The following is a 23,840-nucleotide window of genomic DNA, read 5'->3' as shown; positions in this document are numbered from 1 at the left end:
TTTCTATGAACTTAAAACTTATCTAAAAAATTAAGTCTATAAATACACATACATACCTTAGTATCTTTGGTGTGTTTTATCCTGAGTTACCCAAAACTTTAATAGCTCTAGGGCCTATAAAATACCTTCTATTGTTATACATATCCTCATAAGGAAAGTATATTCCTTTGTGAAATAAATTTATGAAAGTCCTTTATATTTCCAAATTTTGAGTTGGAGATTTCTTTTACTTTCTATAATGTTTGCTTTCTTGGTTTATTATTTCTGCTTTTATGTTATCATTTACTTGCTTATATATTGTAGTTTACTTGTTTCTCAGGTTTAATGCTTAAATTGTTTATTTTTGCATGGTTCTTATTTTCTAATGTATTTCTTAAAGGCTCTAAACTTTTTTCCGAGACTTACTTCAGCTTACATATGTTAATATATAGTGTTTTGATTATTATTTGCTTCTTCAAAGAGTATGTAGTTCAGTTTCAATTAATATATTCATCCAAGAGTTATGGAGCATATTTAACTTCCAGGTGTATATTATGTGTTTTTGTTTTATTATTGTGGTAAATTTATGACAATTTTTGATGCATTATGATCAAAATCTCTAATGCATTATCAATTTTGTAAATGTCCATGGGTAAGCCTAGGGTTACATTTTCATCAACCAATCAGCATAAACCTTAATTTTTGTGTACTTCTGTTTAAAGACATCGTATTTAACATATATTGTTGGTTCGTTTACAGTGAACTTACAGCCAACAGCACTTTAATGCATGCCTGAGTCACAAGCTTACCTGATGCACAAATTTTCTCTATTAAATAAATCAGAGCCTGCATGCACTTAGGAACACTACATAGTGTTTTATCATGGATGTAATTTTGAACAGTGATATCACTCCTCCCACCAAAATAAAGCACAAAAATGTGAAAAAAGCCATTTGTGCACTAAATAGAGCACAAAAGGACACTTATTTTACAGTAGGAGAACTGAAACAGGAAAACAGAGTCACCTTATTCAATCTCAGCTATGAAAATATGCATTAGCAATTTTAATTCTTCATTGCTCTGCGTATGTGCACAAATTGCCATGAAAGCACCACAAGTATCAGTGAATAGGGAAATTCACAAATACACAGTCTGTGAATAATGAAGATGACCTCCATTATTTATTCCTTTTACTTTAGGCCTTAGAAATACCAAGATGAAATGAGTAGACTTTGTTAAGTGAATTATGGTCGGGTTGTTGGGATAAGGGATAAAGGTGAACTCTTCTTTCTTATAAATTTTTTTAAAATAATGAAATCTATTAAATAAATGATAAGTTAAAACTCTGATCTGATTTTATAAAATTGAATTAAGGAGTAAATAGTAATTATAACTATTGACTGTGTGAAGTTTCATAAATATAGTTTGATTCATCATTCTGCTGTAGAATTTGTCATTTTCTTTGATTTTAGTTTTTAGTGAAAAGAAAAATTTTAAATAATTACATTGGGAACAAAAATTTAAAGTTTATAGAATTGAAAGCAAACTTCAAAATCAGATTTAAAAGATTACCCACATCAAGATTGCATAAAATCTACTCATTGTTTTGGCAATAATTTGTATATACTTTTTTTTTTAAATCTTCTCTATTTAAAATTTTCTTTCCCAAGAACCATTCCATGGGTGCTTACAAAGCAAAACCTATGAAATCTAACAGATGTAGTCAACCTCTTCTTTTCTACTTAATGGCTATGTAACTTTGGCAAGCTGATTAACTTTTCTAAGCATACTCTTTCATCAATTATATAACGTAGATAATGAAGGCTATCCCTAGTTGTAAAATAAAGTAATGGATAAAATTTATTCTCAGTTGTAAAATGAGGATAATTTTACAAGGATAAAATAAAATCCACTAGGATAAAGTAAAAACTACTTAGACAAGAGGTTGGCATACTATGATATTTTATATATGATTTGTTTGCTTATTTCCCCAGAGAGGGGGTTTTTATTCCCTAATATTTGAATATTAGAGAAGATGGTTCAGTTGCCTTCACATGTAAATGCAGCTGCTTAAAGAATTCTTAGGCCACAATTCTCTTTACATATTGCTCAATTATATAGCATTTAGTACTGAAGAGAGATTTGAAGTGAACCTGTCTATGCCTTAACACCTAAATACTATCCTGCCTATGCCTTAATACTTAAAAGTGTTCTGTCTGATCAAAATTTCTTGTCTTCAACCTTTTTTTTTTAAAGGGTGGGATATTTAAAGACATTACTCTTATTAGCTTTGCTATAGCATGTGAATTTTTCAAATAGAATTCATATCTTCTATCTAGGAAAGTTTCCTTCCAGACAAATTATATCTTTGAATAAAATGTCAATCAATTTATTCTGGTCTTCTCAGAAACACTGGTTATTCATGAGCCTTTTCATTGTGTCTTTACCACATTGATCATCTTTCTCTTCTCTTTGAATCTTTCTTCTCTCTGTCCTTCTTATGTTCTTAGTTTCCTTAAGCCTCTGTATTAGTTAGCTTTTCCTTGCTGAATCCAAAATACCAGAAAAGAGCAACTTATTTCAGTTTCAGATGTGTCACCCATGGTAAGCATGTTCCATTAATCTGGACCTGAAATAAGGCAAAATATGACAGAAGAGCATGGCAGAGGAAATGTGCTCAGCTCATGGCAACCGGGAAAGAGAGAGAGAAAGAGAAAGCAGACAACAAACCAGGGTCAACATATAATCCCTCAAGAGTATGCCCCTAGTGACTTACTTCCTCTAGTCATGCCCCTCCTGCCTACACCCAGTAATCCATTCAAATGATTAATACATCAAATACATTAGTCCCCTGGCAAGGTTACAGCTTTCATAATCTAGTCATTTCACTTCTGAACATTGCTACATTGGATATCATGTTTCCTATAAATGAAAGTTTTGGTGGACACTTCTTTCTAAACCTTAACAAGTCACTGTATAGTTTTCTGCAGTAGCAAGTATATTTCTTAACATTTTTAATGATACATTTGCTATAATTTTTAAAGTTATAACATCTCACCTCTATGAAAGTTGCTGTATGTTTGGGACTATGAAGAATGTGTCTGCAAACTGTAAAGCAAATCAAGAAGTCTTAGGTTTTGAATAGTTGGGTAAATACCATCCTCTCACTGAAGGTGTGTAGATATGAAGATTATGCAACCTACATTTACTGAAGGTAATTGATTTGACCAAGAGTTATGCTATGATGCTATTTATTTCTCACAAGAGTCCCATCAAATATTATTGTTATTTACATTTTATACATAAGAAAGCAAGGGCTGGGGAGATAGCTCAGTTGGTAGAGTGCTTGACTTGCAAGCACAAGGCCCTGGGTTGGATCCCCTGCACCGCAAAAAAAAAAAAAAAAAAAAAGCAAATTCCCAGATGGTTGATAATTTGACAAGATCAGATAGCTAATGAAGGCTTGAACCAGACATGAAATACCAAATCTTTTGTTCCTTCATAATACCATTTTTCTCATACAGTAGCATACATTTCACCAAGAAAAGTTCTCAGTTTGTATTTCAGTCATAACCTAGTTTTTCTTCTTATTGGCATTATTCTCAAATGTCATTAGCTGACCAGATCTACAGGAAGGAAATTGAAAATACAGAATGCTAGAATAAATAGTCACAGCTTCCTCTTGCCTAGAACCCCAGAGTAAGAGAAGAGATACAAAAACTATAAAAATCAGACTGCGTTTACTAAACTCTTAACAAAATTGGAATATATATTTCAATAACCTCTGAAGCCATTATTATGCTACTGTTATATATACTTGGTATTCATAACTGTATCTTGGAATCATTAAGAAATTAAGTAATTCAGATTTTCCCAAGGCCAAGAAATATGTAACTGATTAAAGAAATTTTGAAATTGTCCAAAAAAATGTTTGAATTGTTTTTAAAAGCAGAAAAAATGAGAACATTCCAAATGACTGTCCATAAGAGAATGGATAAATTATAGTTCTATAGTAGACTACTTAGAACGGTAAAAATGAAGTATAGTTTCATATATCAACATGCACAAAACTTACACGATATTGAGTGGGAAAAATATATGTATGCAATTTCACCTGAAGTTTACAAATCAAAATTAAATAATAATATTAGAGATACATATCAATTTGGTACAACTAAGAAGAAAACCAATAGAATGGTAAACACAAAATTCAGGGTAGTGGTCATCTCAAGGCACTGAAATGAGAGGATGGTACATTTGGGTAAAGACATATATACGGCCTCTTCCGGCGGGAAGCACCTCTCTAGGCTAGCTTCCTGGGGCAGATCGCCCGGTGAGAGCCTCCCGATGCAGAGCCAGCCACGGGTCCCCATGCCAGCGGAGACCTCCGACACGCAAGTGGCCTCTGGAACCAGGGCTGGGCAGCCAGAGACCTCTCCAGGCAGCATTGTCCCCCTCCAGCTGCAGGCTTTTTCCATGGGGCGAACCACGATGGCGGACTAGAGGGTGACTGCATCTCCAGTCGCCCCAGAACCCAAGATTCAAGAAGGGGAGGCATTGAGAGACTCAGACTAAAATAGAAGCACGGGGTGAGTCTCCCCCACCCAGCGAAGCTCAGCTGGACGGCAGGCCAGATTCCAGTGGCTTACTAGAGTGGGACAGGGCAGATAGCGTCTCCCCCAGGCAGCTCCGTGCAGTCTGGCAGTGGGCTCCTCCCACAGGGACAGATCCTCCAGCCTCTCGGATCAGGCCCCCCAGTGAGAGCCCTTCTGCACAGAAGCAGCGCGGCCAGCTCCGGCCCGCCCACAGGTTGCTTCAGTGACCAGCACAGGGCGCCAGGGACTTCCCCAAACAGCCCAGCCTCCTCCGGCAGGAAGCGCCTCTCTAGGCTAGCTTCTCGGGGCAAACCGCCCAGTGAGAGCCTGTCTACACAGAGCCAGCCACAAGTCCCCAAGCCAGTGGAGACCTCTGACCTACAACCAGCCTCTGGGACCAGGGCTGGGCAGCAAGAGACCTCTCCAGGTCTCTCTCCCTGGAACCAGTAGCGGGCTAGGGGCAGCGTTCTTCAGAAGCACTGCATTATCAAATTAATCCAAGACTTCTGGCTACTGAAGGCTGGTAGGTGATACACTGGAAATCTACAGGGTCACTATAAACAAATAGAGGAAATCTACAATATCACAGAGTCCCACTGACATCTGACCAATATGAGAAAACAAGGGAAGAAAATGTCCAAAATAAACCTAGATACTATATCAATAAACCCCAATGACAGCACAGCAGAAGAAATGTCCGAAAGGGAGTTCAGAATGTACATAATTAAAACAATCAGGGAAGCAAACGAGAAGATGAAAGAACAAATGCAGACATTAAATGAACGCACCAATCACCAGTTAAAAGAGCAAATAAGGGAAGCAAAGAGCATTTCAATAAAGAGTTAGAGATACTAAAAAAAAAACAAACGGAAATCCTTGAAATGAAGGAAACAATAAACCAAGTTAAAAACGCCATAGAAAGCGTAAACAATGGGATAGATCACCTGGAAGACAGAACCTCAGATATTGAAGACAAAATATTTAACCTTGAAAACAAAGTTGACCAAACAGAGAAGATGGTAAGAAATCATGAACAGAATCTACAAGAATTATGGGATATCATGAAGAGGCCAAATTTAAGAATTATTGGGATTGAGGAAGGCTTAGAGAAACAAATCAAAGGAATGAACAATCTATTCAATGAAATAATGTCAGAAAATTTTGAAATCTGAAGAATGAAATGGAAAACCAAGTACAAGAGGCTTATAGGACTCCAAATATGCAAAATTACAACAGACCTACACCAAGGCCCATTATTATGAAAATACCTAACATTCAAAATAAAGACAGAATTTTTAAAGGCCATGAGAGAAAAGAATACGGATATCAGCAGATTTTTCAATCCAGACCCTAAAAGCTAGAACACCCTGGAACAACATTTACCAAGCCCTGAAAGAAAATGGATGCCAACCAAGAATTTTATACCCAGCAAAACTTACTTTCAGATTTGACGATGAGATAAGATCCTTCCATGATAAACAAAAGCTAAAGGAATTTACAAAAAGAAAGCCAGCATTACAGAACATTCTCAGTAAAATATTCCATGAGGAAGAGATGAAAAACAACGATGTAAATCAGCAATGGGAGGAGCTAGCCTAAAGGAATAGCCAAATAAAGAAGAAACCAAATCATGTCAAAAAACAAAAATGAGTCCAATGACTAGGAATACAAATCATATCACAATAATAACTGTGAATGTTAATGGCCTGAACTCATCAATCAAAAGACATGTCTATGGCAGATTGGATTAAAAAGAAAAATCCAACCATATGCTGCCTGCAAGACACCCATCTCATAGAAAGAGATACCCATAGACTAAAGGTGAAAGGATAGGAAAAAACTTACCATGCACACGGACACAGCAAAAAAGCTGGAGTATCCATCCTCATTTCAGATAATGTGGACTTCAAGCCAAAACTAGTCGAAGGGATAAAGAAGGACATTACATACTGCTTAAGGGAAGCATAAATCAGCAAGACATAACAATCATAAATATCTATGCCCCAAACATTGGATCATCCATGTACGTCAAACAAATCCTTGTCAATTCCAGAAATCAAATAGACCACAACACAATAATACTAGGTGATTTTAATACACCTCTCTCACCGCTGGATAGATCGTCCAAACAAAAATTTAATAAAGAAACCATAGATCTCAATAACACAATCAACAATTTAGACTTAACCAACTTATATAGAATATACCATCCAACAAAGAACGAATACACTTTCTTCTCAGCAGCACATGGATCCTTCTCTAAAATAGACCATGTTTTATGCCACAAAGCTACTGTTACCAAATACAAGAAGATAGAGATACTACCTTGTACTCTATCAGATCATAATGGACTGAAATTAGAAATAAATGACAGAATAAAAAACAGAAACTTCTCCAATACTTGGAGATTAAATAAAACACTATTTATACGATGAATGGATAACAGAAGACATCAGGAGGGAAATTAAAAAATTCTTAGAAGCAAATGAGAACAAAGACACATCATATCAAAATCTCTGGGACACTATGAAAGCAGTACTGAGAGGAAGATTTATTTCATGGGGCGCATTCAACAAAAGAAGTAGAAATCAACAAATAAACGATTTAACATTACAGCTCAAAGCCCTAGAAAAAGAAGAGCAGACCAACACCAAAAGTAGTAGAAGACAGGAAATAGTTAAAATCAGAGCTGAAATCAATGAAATTGAAACAAAAGAAACAATTGGAAAAATTAACAAAATAAATAGTTGGTTCTTTGAAAAAATAAATAAAATTGATAAACCCTTAACCACACTAACAAAGAGAAGACGAGAGAAAACTCAAATTACTAAAATTCGGAATGTACAAGGAAATATCACAACAGCCACAAGTGAAATACAAAACATAATTAGAAGCTATTTTGAAAATCTATACTCCAACAAAACAGAAAACCTCGAAGACATCAACAAGTTTCTAGAGACATATGAATTACCTAAACTGAACGAGGAAGACATACACAACTTAAATAAATCAATTTCAAACAATGAAATAGAAGAGGTCATCAAAAGCCTACCAACAAAGAAAAGTCCAGGACCAGATAGGTTCTCAGCCGAGTTCTACAAAACCTTTAAAGAAGAGCTCATTCCAATACTTCTCAAAGTATTCCATAAAATAGAAGAGGAGGGAACCCTCCCAAACTCATTCTATGAAGCCAATATCACCCTGATACCTAAACCAGACAGAGACACATCGAGGAAAGAAAATTTCAGACCAATATCCTTAATGAACATCGATGCAAAAATTCTCAACAAAATTTTAGCAAATCGCATACAAAAACATATTAAAAAGATAGTGCACCACGATCAAGTGGGTTTTATCCCAGGGATGCCAGGTTAGTTCAACATCCAGAAATCAATAAATGTCATTCACCATATCAACAGACTAAAAGTTAAGAATCACATGATTATTTCAATAGATGCAGAAAAAGCATTTGATAAAATACAGCATCCCTTCATGCTCAAAACACTAGAAAAAATTGGGGTAGTGGGATCATTCCTTAACATTGTGACGGCCATCTATGCTAAGCCCATGGCCAGTATCATTCTAAATGGTGAAAAACTGAAAGCATTCCCCCTAAAAACTGGAACAAGGCAGGGATGCCCTCTTTCACCACTTCTATTCAACATTGTTCTTGAAACTCTAGCCAGAGCAATTAGACAAACCAAAGAAATTAAAGGGATACAAGTTGGAAAAGAAGAACTCAAACTATCCCTGTTCGCCGATGACATGATTATATATTTAGAGGAACCTGGAAATTCCACCAGAAAACTCTTAGAACTCATAAGTAAATTCAGTAAAGTAGCAGGTTACAAGATCAATGCTCATAAATCCAACACATTTTTATACATAAGTGATGAATCTTCAGAAAGAGAAATTAGAAAAACTACCCCATTCACAATAGCATCAAAAAAAATAAAATACTTGGGAATCAGTCTCACAAAAGAGGAGAAAGACCTCTACAATGAGAACTACAGAACACTAAAGAAAGAAATTAAAGAAAACCTTAGAAGATGGAAAGATCTCCCATGTTCATGGATAGGAAGAATTAATATTGTCAAAATGGCCATACTACCAAAAGTGCTATACAGATTCAATGCAATTCCAATTAAAATCCCAATGATGTACCTTACAGAAATAGAGCAAGCAATTATGAAATTCATCTGGAAGAATAAGAAACCCAGAATAGCTAAAGCAATCCTCAGTAGAAAGAGCGAAGCAGGGGGTATCGCAATACCAGATCTTCAACTCTATTACAAAGCAATAGTAACAAAAACGGCATGGTATTGGTACCAAAATAGACAGGTAGATCAATGGTACAGAATAGAGGATACGGACACAAACCCAAATAAATACAATTTTTTCATACTAGACAAAGGGGCCAAAAATATGCAATGGAGAAAAGATAGCCTGTTCAACAAATGGTGCTGGGAAAACTGGAAAACCATGTGCAACAGAATGAAATTAAACCCTTATCTCTCACCCTGCACAAAACTCAACTGAAAATGGATCAAGGACCTCGGAATCAGACCAGAGACCCTGCATCTTATGGAAGAAAAAGTAGGTCCAAACCTTCAACTTGTTGGCTTAGGATCAGACTTCCTTAACCGGACTCCCATAGCCCAAGAAATAAAAGCAAGAATCAACAACTGGGATAGATTCAAACTAAAAAGCTTTCTCTCAGCAAAGGAAACTATCAGTCATGTGAAGAGAGAGCCTACAGAGTGGGAGAATATCTTTGCCACTCATACTTCAGATAGAGCGCTAATATCCCGAATCTATAAAGCACTCAAAGAACTCTACACCAAGAATACAAATAATCCAATCAACAAATGGGCTAAGGAAATGAACAGACACTTCACAGAAGAAGATCTACAAGCAATCAACAGATATATGAAAAAATGTTCAACATCTCTAGTAATAAGAGAAATGCAAATCAAAACTATCCTAAGATTTCATCTCACCCCAAATAGAATGGCGATTATTAAGAACATAAGCAACAATAGGTGTTGGCGAGGATGTGGGGAAAAAGGTACACTCATACATTGATGGTGGGGTTGCAAACTAGTGCAGCCACTCTGGAAAGCAGTATGGAGATTCCTCAGAATGCTTGGAATGGAACCACCGTTTGACCCAGCTATGCCACTGCTTGGCCTATACCCAAAGGACTTAAAATCAGCATACTACAGAGATACAGCCACATCAATGTTCATAGCTGCTCAATTCACTATAGCCAGATTGTGGAACCAACCCAGATGCCCTTCAGTTGATGAATGGATAAAGAAGCTGTGGCATATATATACAATGGAATATTACTCTGCCATGAGGAATGACAAAATTATGGCATTTGCAGGCAAATGGATGAAATTGGAGGATATCATGCTAAGTGAGAGAAGCCAATCTCAAAAAACTAAAGCACGAATGATTTCGCTGATAAGCAGATGAGGACATATGGGGGGGTGGGTAGGAGGGGTTCGTGTTTAGGTTAGGGTTAGGTTTAGGGTTAGGGATAAGGAGGGTGGTAAGAATGGAGGAAGAAAGGAATGTATAGAGGGAAAAGAGGGGTGGGAGGGGAGGGGGGAAGGGAAAAAAAACAGAATGAATCAAACAACATTGCCCTATGTAAATTTATGATTTTTAATTAAAATAAATAAAAGACATATATAGGACTTAAAGTACTGTTAATATTCTGTTTGTTAAACTGGACATTGGATATCTCAGTATTCATTTTTATCATAATTATTACATATAAAATGCATATTTAAAATTACTTACATGGATAAAATATTTAATAAAGAAGTTTCTGGTTCTTAAGAGGAATGTTTTTTTGATATCTAGAAATATTTACTAATGAGATATCCTCCTAAAATATCAGATTCACATTATTCACTACTATTCTTAAAATAAAATGAAAATAATTGAATACTATAAAAAGGGAAGTTCATTTAAGAAACAATATTGATTTTTCTATCTAAAGAAACTCTTTATATTAAAATTTTGTGTACCAGTATCCATGACATGTTTTTTATAAGGACAAATTATTTGGAATAAAAGTCTGATCTCCTAAATTATACAATATGCTCTTTTACCTATACCCTATGGTGCTTTGGTTTAGTGAAGAACAAAATTTGCATTACAAAAAAATGCATTATATTCTTGAGAAGACATCATATAATTCAGAGGATTGACATGTTATCATATTGAATGTTAAGCCCAGAGTATTGTTTAAAAAAATTTAGGGCATTTTTATTCTCTTCCAGTCACGAAGGAACATCTACATATTGTGATATTATTCTATTATAAAAAATAATTTTATTTCCCTTTATATTACAGCTAAGTGATTATATTTATTTTTATTTATTGTATGTAGGTATGCAAACTGGATTATCTTTCAATTTTATTTCAGTATAATTAAGAGAAATATTACAAAATATTTGTCATAAAAAGGATGTTATAACAGAACTGAAAAAAACCTAGTCTGTACCCATGTGGAATTATAGGTACCAGTTATAGGTTACTTAACTGAAGGGTTAAGATCAAACCAGAAATATCTAAGAAAAACTAGTTTAAGGACAGATTCAGCAACTTATACCCTGTATCAAAATTAAAAATAAAAAATACTGGGAATGTAGCTCCATGGTAAAGCACCCCTAGGTTCAACCCCAGTTCTGCACCCCGCCCACCGCAAAAAAAAAGATTTAGGAAACTTTGTCTGTCCCCATTGTGTTTGTATCTTAGTTGCATCATAGCCCATAGTTAATAATCAAACAGATTGATTCCATGATTAAAAAGAAAAAAGATCTATTTTTGTTTTTCGCATATAGCACATAAGTAATTCAGCTTACCTTTGGTTAAAACTCTAAGGCACATATATATTTTGATAGGTTTTAAATATTTTTCATTGAGAAACCTTTTTTAATTCATATTAATTTTTAATTTCATCTGTAATGTTGGAAGGGAATAGAATATTGGATTCTGGAACTGATTGGCAGGGGTTGATTTGGGGGGGTCTTTTTTGATTTGGGGTTTTTTCCCCCTAGGATCCTTCTCACCCCTTTTCTTTTTAACAGGTGGTTTAGGAACAGAGTACAATCTAATGCCTTGTATCATGGTCCCTCTTCATATACAAAATGCTTTACTTTTCCTGGAAACTAATCTCCTTAAAAGCTAATATCCAAATCAAACAATGTACCCTTTTCAGTGCTAAATAAAAATAGGTCAGGAAGGGATTAAAACACTGGCACTGCATTAAAGTGAAGAACTGAAAGTTTTACTTCTTTAAGCTCCTCCTTGTTACGTGAGAATTCATAAAGTGCTACTTAATTCAGACCCCTTCCTTTTGCCTTCTTGCCTTCTAGTATATAAGCCCTTATTGTTCACTTATGTATGAAACATTGTTTTTTTTAGAAATTTTCCCATTGCTTCTCTTAGAAATTTTTGAACATTAGATTGAGCATTGAGATCAGTTTGCTAATTAGTATATTTAATCGATGAAGACACTTAGCCTGTTTTTCATAATCTTTCCTATCTCAGGTTCTGCCTGTGTTCTTTCTCTGTTCATTACTCCTTCAAGCCTGATGATCAGCACTATGCTCTTAATACCATTCTTATTAGGCTTCAAGTTTACTGGAGCATATGATTCAATAAATATATTTGAAAATCTTCTTGGTATGAGAAAGTATAGATATGAATAAGATACAAGAATTTACAGTCTCCTTGAGAATCCCTTAAAATACTGCCAACTCTGATTATTTCAGAACAAATATAAGGTTCACTCATTTGTGGAAATGACTATGTTATTGTGGGGAAATTACTAAACTTTATGATCTACTTTTATTCATATGAAAATGGAGGTTAAGCGCATATTTTTATATAATTTCATGTAGGTAAACTTTAGTACAGAATTCATGTATGCATTGCCACCATGTAGGACTCCAGTAAATGGTTTATATTCTTATCATTATTTTTATGTTAGGACAGTTACGTATGCTCATTTTCTCCTCATTGGTTTTCCTACTCTGAATCTTCCTCTTATAAGAGGAATTCAAGGCTTGAATTTGTGGCCTATAAAATAATGGAGTTGACTAGATGAGTTCCAGTAGTACAATAATATACAGTAACTAATCAAGTATTATATATACATTGCTTTTAGTTGTTATGTATATTGTCTTCTTTAATTTGGACCTTGACCTTTAAATTTTTACGACATTAATATCTTAAAAAGAAGCTACACCAATTGTTTTACAGAATGTTCTCAATTTGGATTTATAGGTTTCCTTCATTAAATTAACTTTAAATCATTGACAAGTCTACAGTGTAGTGTAACACATTTTGGCCAGCATATTATAGAGCTGATGTTGTGTCCTTGAGTGCACTATAACAAGGAACATGTGATACCATTTTGACACACAATTTGTGATATTGTTTGACTACTTGCTTAAAATGATATCTGTTATATGTGTTCATAGTAAAAATAGTAGTTTCCTTTAGTATAATAATCTTTGGGAGGTTACATTGAAACTGTCTTGTTTTCCTGTATTTTTTCACCAATGGTTTGTCATCCATTGGTGATTCTTACCCATATTGAATATTAAACTATCATTATAAAACGGTGATTATTCTGTTTATATTATGCCCATACATTTATTAGTTTTGCTTCTATTCTTGAACCCACTTTAATTAAGCTTCTAACAATATTGTTATTGTCAAGGCCACCACTGACTTATGTTTACTAAATCTAATGGACAATTTGACAGAGTGGATAATTCCTTTTTTATATTACTGTTTTTAGGTTTCCTCTGAGAAACCAATAGGATGACCCCTTATCATTCTGCTTTCCTTGTCCTTCATCAGCTTCTAAATCTCTTAAAGTTGAAAAACCTCAGAGTTTAACTCCTTACCTCTACTACAATTTCAGTGTATGGCAGTGTAATTCTTACAACTGCTCAGACTCAAAACTATGGAGTCATCATTAAGTCTTCTCTTTCTTTTTCCCTCTACATCCAATATCCAATCCATCAGCAAATTCCCTCAGCTCTATTTTAAATAACCACATATTTTAAAAATATATATGTATTTTTAAGATATATGTATATTTAAAATCCTGTCTCCCCCCCATCAGAATGTGTTTTCTTTGACAGCAGGAGCTGCTATATAACAATGTATATATGTATATTTAAAATAAATATATATAGATATGTATATATTAATGTGTATATAAATATATGTACATATGTGTAATATATATTTATTATATTATATTTATTATATTATTATTTAATATATATTATATATTATATGTCAGACTAGACTACATCACTTCTCACTCTTTCCGTTGTCCTGTTTTTAGTCTAAGTAATTATCATGTCTGGCCTTTAATATTGTAGCAGTATCCTAGTTGGACTTCCTGTTTCTACTCTTCCTTGCTAGTTACACTCTCTGCTTCTATTCTTCCTTGCCAAGAGAGAAACTTTTAGAAATGTACATCATACAATGTCCCCAAATCCATGTAATTCAAAATAAAACCCAGTGTTTCTACATAAATTATAAAGCTTCCCATACTCTGAATCCTGGATACTTCTTTGTCTTCTCTGCCAGTCTTCTGCTCACTAATTATACGTGCTATTTCTTTTGTCTGGGAAACTTCCCCCTAGATAATTCATATACCTCATTCCCTCAATTCAGATCTCAAATGTTAACCTTTAGCAGACAGGATTTTTCCAGATCATCATATCTAAAATGAGTCTTTTCTTTATTCTTTTCCTTCTTTAATTTTTCTTCCTGATATAGTATACATTTATTTGTCTTGTGCATATCATCCATTTCACACACACACACACACACACACACACACTGAAATGTGTGCTCTTTGGCAGCAGGAGCTGCTATATAACCAACCCCTGCAACAGTGCCTAACCTAAAGTTTGTTGAATTAACTATTGGAATTCCTCTTACTCTTCTATTAATGATGGGAAAAAATGAGATTTTCCCCTTCTTCCAAAGAAAAATTTAATTTTATGACTATTATTTTTTCCTTTTGAAATATTGTTTACAAGTTTTCACAGTATACTTTAGGGAAGAAACTGTGCTTCTGTGGGTTGTATAAATTAATGGGTTATTTATAGTTTTGTTCCCTTTTACTACTAATCCAATGTGTTTTCTCAGTGTTTCGATATGATTCCTTAAGAGGCGACCAAAATTGTCATATGATAACCTAGTGATATTTCTTTTATTATAAATGAAACAAAATCTTTTACAAAGTAATACATTTATGATTTCAAAAGACTGTCAGTACAACAGTATTTATTTCATTGCCCTACACAATCCTTTGGGAATTCTAGTTGTTTTATATTGGCTAATGAAGAAGAAAGTTCTAGTTTCTTCTTTTATTAACTTCAAAGTAAAGACTAATCATGTTCATAAGATTAAACTAATGGAAGCTAATGGAAATTTTTGACTCACCACCATCTTCATGGTATTTTGTGTTATATTTATTTGGTTTTTCTGTGTATCATATACATGTGATTTAAGAAACACAAGGAAATATGAGAAACTTCAGTTCTGTTTTAAAGAATGAGGAAATTGCCATGCCCATTCTGTATATATGCAGATAGTAGGTACTACTTATAAATGTCCTCATGCTACCATGTCTGTATCTTTAACATCAGATGATAGTTGGTATTTGTATTGTATTTTTCATTGGCTATCCAGAAATGATAAATATTAAACATTATCCTCAAGAGTTCTCATAAACAGCTAGCCATTTTTGTATATAATTAAGAAGCATGCCAAATTTTTGGTGAATACTACTTGTGATTACATGTTTTCAGAGTACTTCAAAAGTGTAAATGTCATTTTCTTTTCTAAATTAATATCCAAAAGAAATATTAAAATGACATATGTCTGTTTTTTTAATTTATTTTTTAAATTTTTTACAGAAGGTATTTTGATTCATTGTGTACAAATGGGGTACCTCATTTCATTTCTATAATTGTACTCGATGTAGATTCATACCATTCATGTAATCATACATATATATAGGGTAATGAGGTCTGTCTCATTCCACCATTTTTCATACCCCCTCCCTCTCATTTTCCTCTACATAATCTAAAGTTCCTCCATTCTTCTCTCACCCCCCACTCCCCCTACCCCCATTGTATATCATCATCCACTTATTAGGGAAAACATTCAGCCTTTGGTTTTTTGGGATTGGTTTATTTCACTTAGCATGATATTCTCCAATTCCATCCATTTATCTGCAAATGTCATAATATTATTCTTCATTATGACTGAATAACATTCCATTGTGTATATATACCACACTTGCATTATCCATTCATCTGTTGAAGGGCATCTAGGTTGGTTCTACAATCTAGCTATTGTGAATTGAGCTGCACATTGATGTGGCTGTGTTACTGTAGTATGCTAATTTTAAGTCTTTAGGGTATAAATGGAGGTGTGGGAAAACTGGGTCAAATAGTGGGTCTATTCAACGTTTTCTGAGGATTCTCCACACTGCTTTCTAGAGTGGTTGCACCAATTTGTAACTCCACAAAATATAAAAGTGTGCCTTTTTCCCCACATCCACACCAACATCTATTATTGTTTGTGTTCTTGATAATAACCATTCTAATTGGAGTAAGATGAAATCTTAGAGTCGTTTTAATTTGCAATTCTTTAATTCCTAGAGATGTTGAACACTTTTTCATATATTTATTAATTGCCTGTATGTCATCTTCTATAAAGTGTCGGTCCAGTTCCTTGACCCATTTATTGATTGGGTTCTTTGTATTTTTGGTATGAAGTTTTGTAAGTTCTTTATAAATTTTGGAGATTAGTGCTCTATCTGAAGTGCATGTGGAAAAGATTTTCTCCCACTCTGTAGGCTCTTTCTTGACATTCTTGATTGTATCCTTTGCTGAGAAAAAGCTTTTTAGTTTGAGTCCATCTCATTTATTGATTCTTGCTTTGATTTCTTGTGCTTTGGGAGTCTTGTTGAGGAAGTCAAGCAAACATGATGAAGATTCAGGCCTACTTTTTCTTCTATTTGGTGCAGTTTTTGGTCTAATTCCTAAGTCCTTGATCCATTTTGAGTTGAGTTTTGTACAGGGTGAGAGACAGAGGTTTAATTTCATTTTACTGCATATGGAGTTCCAGTTTTGCCAGAACCATTTGTTGAACAGGTTATCTTTTCTCCATTGTATGTTTTTGGTTCCTTTGTCCTATGAAGTAACTGTATTTATGTGGTTTTGTCTCTGTGTCTTCTATTCTGTACCATTGGTCTGCCTGTCTATTTTGGTACCAATACCATGCCATTTTTGTTACTATTGCTCTGTAGTATAGTTTAAGATATAGTACTGTGATACCTCCTGCTTTACTTTTTCAGCTCAGGATTGTTTTGGCTATTCGAGGTCTCTTATGCTTCCAGATTAAGATCATGATTGCTTTCTCTATTTCTATGAAGAATGTCATTGGGATTTTAATTGGAATTGCATTGAATCTGTATAGTGCCTTTGGTAGAATGATCATTTTGACAATATTAATTCTGCCTATCCAAGAACATGGGAGATATTTCTATCTTCTAAGGTTTTCTTTAATTTCTTTCTTTAGTGTTCTGTAGTTTTCATTGTACAGATCTTTCACCTCTTTTGTTAGATTGATTCCCAAGGGTTTTTTTTTTTTTTTTTTTTTTTTCTTTTTGAAGCTATTGTGAATGGAAGTGGTTTTCCCAATTTCACTTTCAGAGGATTCATCACGCATGAATAGAAATGCATTATATTTATGTGCATTGATTTTATATCCTGCTTTTGCTGAATTCATTTATTAGTTCTAGAAGTTTTCTAGTGGAGTTTTTTGGATCCTCTAAATATAGAATTATGTCATCGGCAAATGGTGACAGCTTGAGTTCTTCTTTTCCTGTTTGTATCCCTCTGATACCAAAACCAGACAAAGACTCATCAAGGAATGAAAATATTAGGCCAGTATCCCTGATGAACATAGATGCAAAAATCCTTAACAAAATACTGTAAAATCGCATACAAAAACACATTACAAAGATAGTGCACCATGATCGAGTGGGGTTCATACCAGGGATGCAAGGTTGGTTCAACATCTGGAAATCAATAAATGTAATTCATCACATCAGTTGACTTAAAGTTAAGAATCATATGATTATTTCAATAGATGCCGAGAAAGCATTTAATAAAATGTAGTACTCCTTCATGCTTAAAACACTAGAAAAAATAGGGATAGTAGGAACATACGTTAACATTGTAAAGGCCATCTATAAGTCCACAGCCAACATCATTTTTGATGGAGAAAAACTGAAAGCATTCCCTTTAAAAACTGGAACAAGGCAGGGATGCCCTCTTTCATCACTTCTATTCAACATTGTCCTTGAAACACTAGCCAGAGCAATTAGACCAAAAAAATTAAAGGGCAATGAATAAGAAAAGAAGAACTCAAGCTGTGTTTTTAACATAGCTTTTATAGCTGTCAATTTCAAGGGAAAAAAATGATTTGGGTGCCATTTATTCCTGACTCACTGAAGAACCTTATTAGCATGTGACTGGCTTTTAGATATTAGATAATTTGTAGAGGTCCCTGGGAAACACCATTGTCCTCAAATGGAAAGGTTTGTAATTTAACAAATCCAGGTCTGTATCTTTGTTGACTCCCTCTATTCATTGGAAACTAGATTTTGAAAGGAGAGTTGGTATTTTTTAGCAAGGAAGGGCAGTTTCTTAGAATTCTCTCAAGAGAATTAGATAGTAAAAGCACTCAGTTATCACGTAGCTTTAGGAAACACTATGTTATTCAAAATGAAACTAATTAAACTGTGAGACTCCTTAGAGTCTTATATGGTAGTAACCATTGTGATTTCCCTCAAAATTGAATATTACAGTAGCACCCCACCATCCTAACAGGATATGTTCCAAAATGCCCAGTCTGTTCTTGAAACTACAGATAGTACCAAACCCTGTATTATGATCTTTTTGTATATAAACATATCTCTAATAAAGTTTAATTTATAAATTAGGCACAGTAAAAGATTAATAATAACTAATAATGAAATACAACAGTTATAAAACATACTATAATGAAATTAGCAGCATCATTACTCTTTTACTTTGGCACTATTATTAAATTAAATAGGGGTGATATAAATTCAAGCATTGTGATACCTTGACAAATAATTTAATAACTGAGATGACTACTTAGTGACTACTGGGTGGGTAGCATATACAATATAGTAACACAGGACATAGGAATGATTCCTCTCCTGAGTAGGACAGAGCAGAATGGCATAAGATTTCATCATGCTCCTCAAACCAGCATGCATTTAAAACTTTGGAATTATTTCTTTCTGAAAATTTTTATTTATGATTTTCAGACTGCATTTTACTGGGAGTAACTAAAACTATAGAAAGTAAAACTGTGGATAAGGAGTGACTACTGTCTACACATTTCCTAAATCTGCCAGATGGTGAAACTTTTTTTTTTTTTTTTACTTTTAATATCTCTTAATAGCTTGAGAGACTAGTATTCTTTAAACGGTTTGGAATATCTGAAATAGTGGTATTTGTGACAAAGCAAATAACATATTTAACTTTTAAGAAAGGCAATAGAGCATGGTGTGTTTGGAAAATAGCTGGTGAGTCCCTCTCATCAGAAAATAGTAGTAAGAGTATGAGAGTAAAGGAGTAACAGGAAGTGAATTGGACCAGGTGGTGAACTTTCGAAATTAAAAACTCATGCTATAGGCAATGGGGAGACATTGAAGACTTTTAAGAAAGGTAGTAGCCTGAATACATTTGCTTTTTAGAATGAATTGGCACGAAAGGATAAGAATATAAGGTAGTTTTAAATTTAAAGACTACTTTTTTTTTTTTTTTGCAATAGTATGAGAAATGAGTATGAACTTAGGATATGGGTTTAGTTGGAGGATAATGAAGAGATGATGGTACCATTAACAAATGAAGAGGATGCCAGAAAGGAAACAAGTTTCATGAGGGAAGACAAATGAGTTCAGGTTTTGTACATGTTTGATTTAAGGCCCCTGAATGAATAAGCAGAGATATTAATGATGCATTTGGAAAATATGATGTAGGTTTGATCCAGAGTTTCAGAGAGCAATATTAACTGAACTATATAGATCTGAATGTTGTTGATATAGATACAAATCACAGAAGGGCTGAGAGAGACACAGATAACAAATAAGCACATTTTCTGATAAAAAAAAAATAGCTTACCAATCCCAATTTAGTTTTTTGCCCTTAATTTATTTCAAATTAACTTAATGTTCTAAACTTCTAAAAATTCTTTTAATCATTATCTAAATATAGAAAGTATTCATTTAACAAGTAAAACACAAGGAGTACTGTGATTTAGTTATTTGGTTGGTTGATTGGCTTGTATGTGAATGCACATGGGCTTGTGAGTGCTCACACATTATAGTTTGTTTTGGTTTTGGTTTTGGTCTTGGGGTTGAGGGAATACCAAGAATCAAAACCAGGGTCTTGTTTGAGCTAGTCAAGCACATTACCAATGAACTAGCACTTTAAAAAAAAATTATTAGTTTTAAGACAGGGTCTTGCCAAATTGCCCATGCTCGCCTCAAACTTTCAATCATCCTGCCTCGGCCTTCTTTGTAACTGGGATTACAGGTATGAACCACACCCAGCAACACAGTCTAGTTTTTAATCAGCTATTGACCATTACTTGCACATCTAAGGATTAGATCTAAGTAGTGAATTGATAGGGAAAGAAGTATTTATTGAATCTGTTTGCGGTCAGACAAAAATCACTTGTCCTTGATATACAATAACCAACAAGGTAAATCTTGAATAATGTTACTTTTTACAAAATCTAAGTCATCTATAGATATATGCTTCAACTGCAAGACATCTGCCACATGATGTTTACTTGAAAAAATAGACTTCAGCATGTGTTTAATGTTAATTTTCAGATTAGAATGGAATATTATCAAAATACAAAAAAAAAAGAAAAAATTCTGTGGTGTCAGAAATAACTATATAGGGGAGGCAGCATAATACATTTTAAAATAGAAAAAAGTGCTATTTTTTTTGTAAAAGATAGTATGTTACTATTTAACAGAAAAAGTGATAGCACTATATTTATTTGGACCTTATTCAAAATATTTTCCTGATAAAGATTTATGATTTCTGGGATGGTAGATAAGAGCTACTGACTGGACCACTTTTAAACACTACGGCTGCCAGTTACCATCTATCAAATTAGACCTGAATGGCTATCAATACTTTCTCACATTAGCCAGATACTGTGGCACACGCCTGTAATCCCAGCAGCTTGGGAGGTTGAGGCAGGAGGATTACAAGTTCAAGACCAGCCTCAGCAACTTATTGAGTCACTAAGCAACTTAGCAAGAACCTATTTCAAAAGTAAAAAGAAAAAAGTCTGGGGGTAGGACTCAGTGGTTAAGCGCCCCTATGTTCAATCCCTGGTACCAAAAAACAAAACAATTACAATTGAGCCCACAAGGATTAGGACCTTTAGGAAGAGAAAAGTAGTGGAAGTGGAAATCAAATTTCCTTCAAGTTTTAGTCTTTATGGAACTTAAATAAATAGGGCTGTCTTTTTAACTCTTAGTTTCAATAACTATTTTCTATTTTGGTTATTCTCATTATCCAGCATCATTTCACGTATACTCAATGCCCTAATAAATACTACTTGATATGGTAATCCTTACAAGGCAATATTAGGAGACTGTGCTCTATTGCATAGATTACCAGTGCAAAGTTTAGTGCCTTAGTGCTTTTAAAGGACAATTACAGATTTTATTCACAGCTCAGCAATTGAGGCAAGGTTTGGTAGGTGTGTTAGTCAGCTTTTTGTCACTATAATCAAATAATAACTGATAAGAGCAACTTAGGAAGAAAAACTTACTTTGGTTCATGGTTTCAAAGATTTAGTTCATAGTGGACTAACTCTATTGATCTGGGCCCAGAACACCATGGCAGAAGGGAATATTGGAGAAATGCTACTCCATTCATGGTGGCCAGAAAGCAGAGAGAGAAAAGGGAAGGGGCTGCAGGGAAGATGAACCCTTCCAGGGTATGCCCCTAGTAACCCATCTCCACTAGCTATGCTCTATCTGCCTATAGTTCACCCAGTGAGTCCATTGAAATTAGGATGGCCTGATTAGGTTACAACTCTCATAATGAAATCACTTTATCTTTGAATATTCCTCCATTAACCAGGAGCTTTTGGGGGACACCTCATATCCAAACCAAAATAGTAGGAAAGCTTGTGTTCTCTACACAGCATTGGTGAGGATGGACCAATCTTAAAGCATGATGCTGTGTTCCAAAAACAAGCATCTTAAGAGATAGAAAGTGGAAGCAACCAGTGAAAGCAATCTATGTATTATATAGATTAAGTAGTCATGGAGCTCAGATTCAGTGGTAACAGAAAAGATACTACATCTTAATGGGAATAGTATATATCAACATAGTATTATCAAAGGATTTGAAGCTGTGTCACTATAGATATTCAGCATTTCAAAGAAAATTAAAGACAGAAAAGATAACTACATCTCAATGGGAATAGTATATATCAACATAGTATTAGCAAAAGATTTGAAGCTATGTCACTATAGATGTTCAGCATTTCAAAAAAAAATCAAAGATATGAAAAAAATCAAACAAGAAAACTTGTGGATCAGATCATAGTGGAAATTAGAAAATGATTCCAAAAGAGGATACTTTTTTAAAATTTCTTGACCCTGGGAAAGTTAGCACCCCCCATTTTGGGCCACAGAAGTTTGATTTAACATAATTATTATGAATCACATCCCATTAGAAGCCAATGGAGAATTGCTTACATAGCCTCAAAAGGTTAATGAAACTATTAAAATATCTTCCTATTGTTAAACCACTGAAAAAGAAGAAAATAAACTGTTTTCTAACTTTTTTCATTCTGAAAGCATTCCAGTTTGGTCTTGTGGTTAGTTGGGAAGATATTGTGGACTTTTTTTTTCCAAACTGAAATATTAGCGCAAAGTAATGTTTACTTTGTCTTAATGTAAGTAGTATTTGAATGAAATGAAAATATGTGCATTTAACTCTGTATTCTAGTATACTGAAGTCAAAATTTTTTTTTATCTTAGAGAAAAAGTAGCAATTTTTAATTTCCATTATTTACTATACCTAAGTTTTCTATAAACAAAACAGAAGCTTTGATTTAGTAAATAATGTACTTATACTTTCTTCAACTTTTGTCCCTCATCTTGCCTAAACATTTTTAGTTATCAATTTTTTAAAAAATGCCTTTGAGTTAGATATGGAAGGGTGAGAGGTACGTGCTATTTTTAGTTAGCATCTGCAGTACTATGACATTAAAGATCTTCCCAATCTATTTTCATTTCTTTCTTCCTGGGTAATCCGATTTTGCAACAAATTGATTGCTCAACCTCACCATGTCACTTTTCTATAAAATCAGAAAGGTTGCTATAGTCACAAGGTGGGGAAATATGGTCCCTTTCTGGAAAGGGTGAAAATCAAAGGTCAATTCATTAAACAGAGTGACTTATAAGACCTCTAATGCCTTATTCCAAAACACTGACTTTCAGAACTTAAATTGATCCTTTTTACTGGTAAGTCTGCTCTTTGAAATTTTACTTTGAGGAAAACCTGAAATAAAATTCATTCTATGACTGCTTCTGAAGAATTAAATTTTTCCCTAAGGTGTAATTACTAGAGAAATTACCTACTTCCCTTCTACAAAGCACCTCATTTCCTTGAATGTTCACACATATAAAAGATACCAGCACTGAACTTCTGAAATTAATTAGTTGATCAAAATCGTCTGTTTAAGAAATAACAAATCATGTTGAAAGAAGACTGAACCTAAATTTGGAAATTCATTAGAATCCCAGCTTCACTACTTTTCAGCTCTGTATCTTTGAGCAAGTGCTAAGTTTAAGCAATCTCTTTAGTACTCAGTGTCCTCATCTATAAAGTGAGGAAGACGTCATCCACCCCAAAAATCTTTCAGAGATTTGGGGTTAGATAATAGCTCAAATACACAAGTGCTTATTAAATTGCAAAGCATCATATCAGCAAAAGGTATTCTCAGTCCTGTTAGAATCCATATGTGGATTTTTGCAAGTTATGACTGCTAAAATTATTTTAAAGTATGTTGTACAGTAAACATGTAAAATGTAAGCATACATTTTATGAGCTCAAATAT

General features: G+C 34.0%; 1 protein-coding gene across 1 annotated transcript in view; it reads left to right on the top strand.

The window, feature by feature from the left end:
• Positions 1–23,840, top strand: part of GSTCD (glutathione S-transferase C-terminal domain containing) — a 183,661-nt gene that overhangs the window by 120,447 nt on the left and 39,374 nt on the right. The window lies entirely within an intron of this gene.

Source organism: Sciurus vulgaris (genome assembly GCF_902686455.1).
Source record: "Sciurus vulgaris genome assembly, chromosome: 9".
Classification (NCBI taxonomy): domain Eukaryota; kingdom Metazoa; phylum Chordata; class Mammalia; order Rodentia; family Sciuridae; genus Sciurus; species Sciurus vulgaris.
The sequence above is the reverse complement of the archived record's forward strand: the minus strand, read 5'-3'. Positions and strand labels throughout refer to the sequence as shown.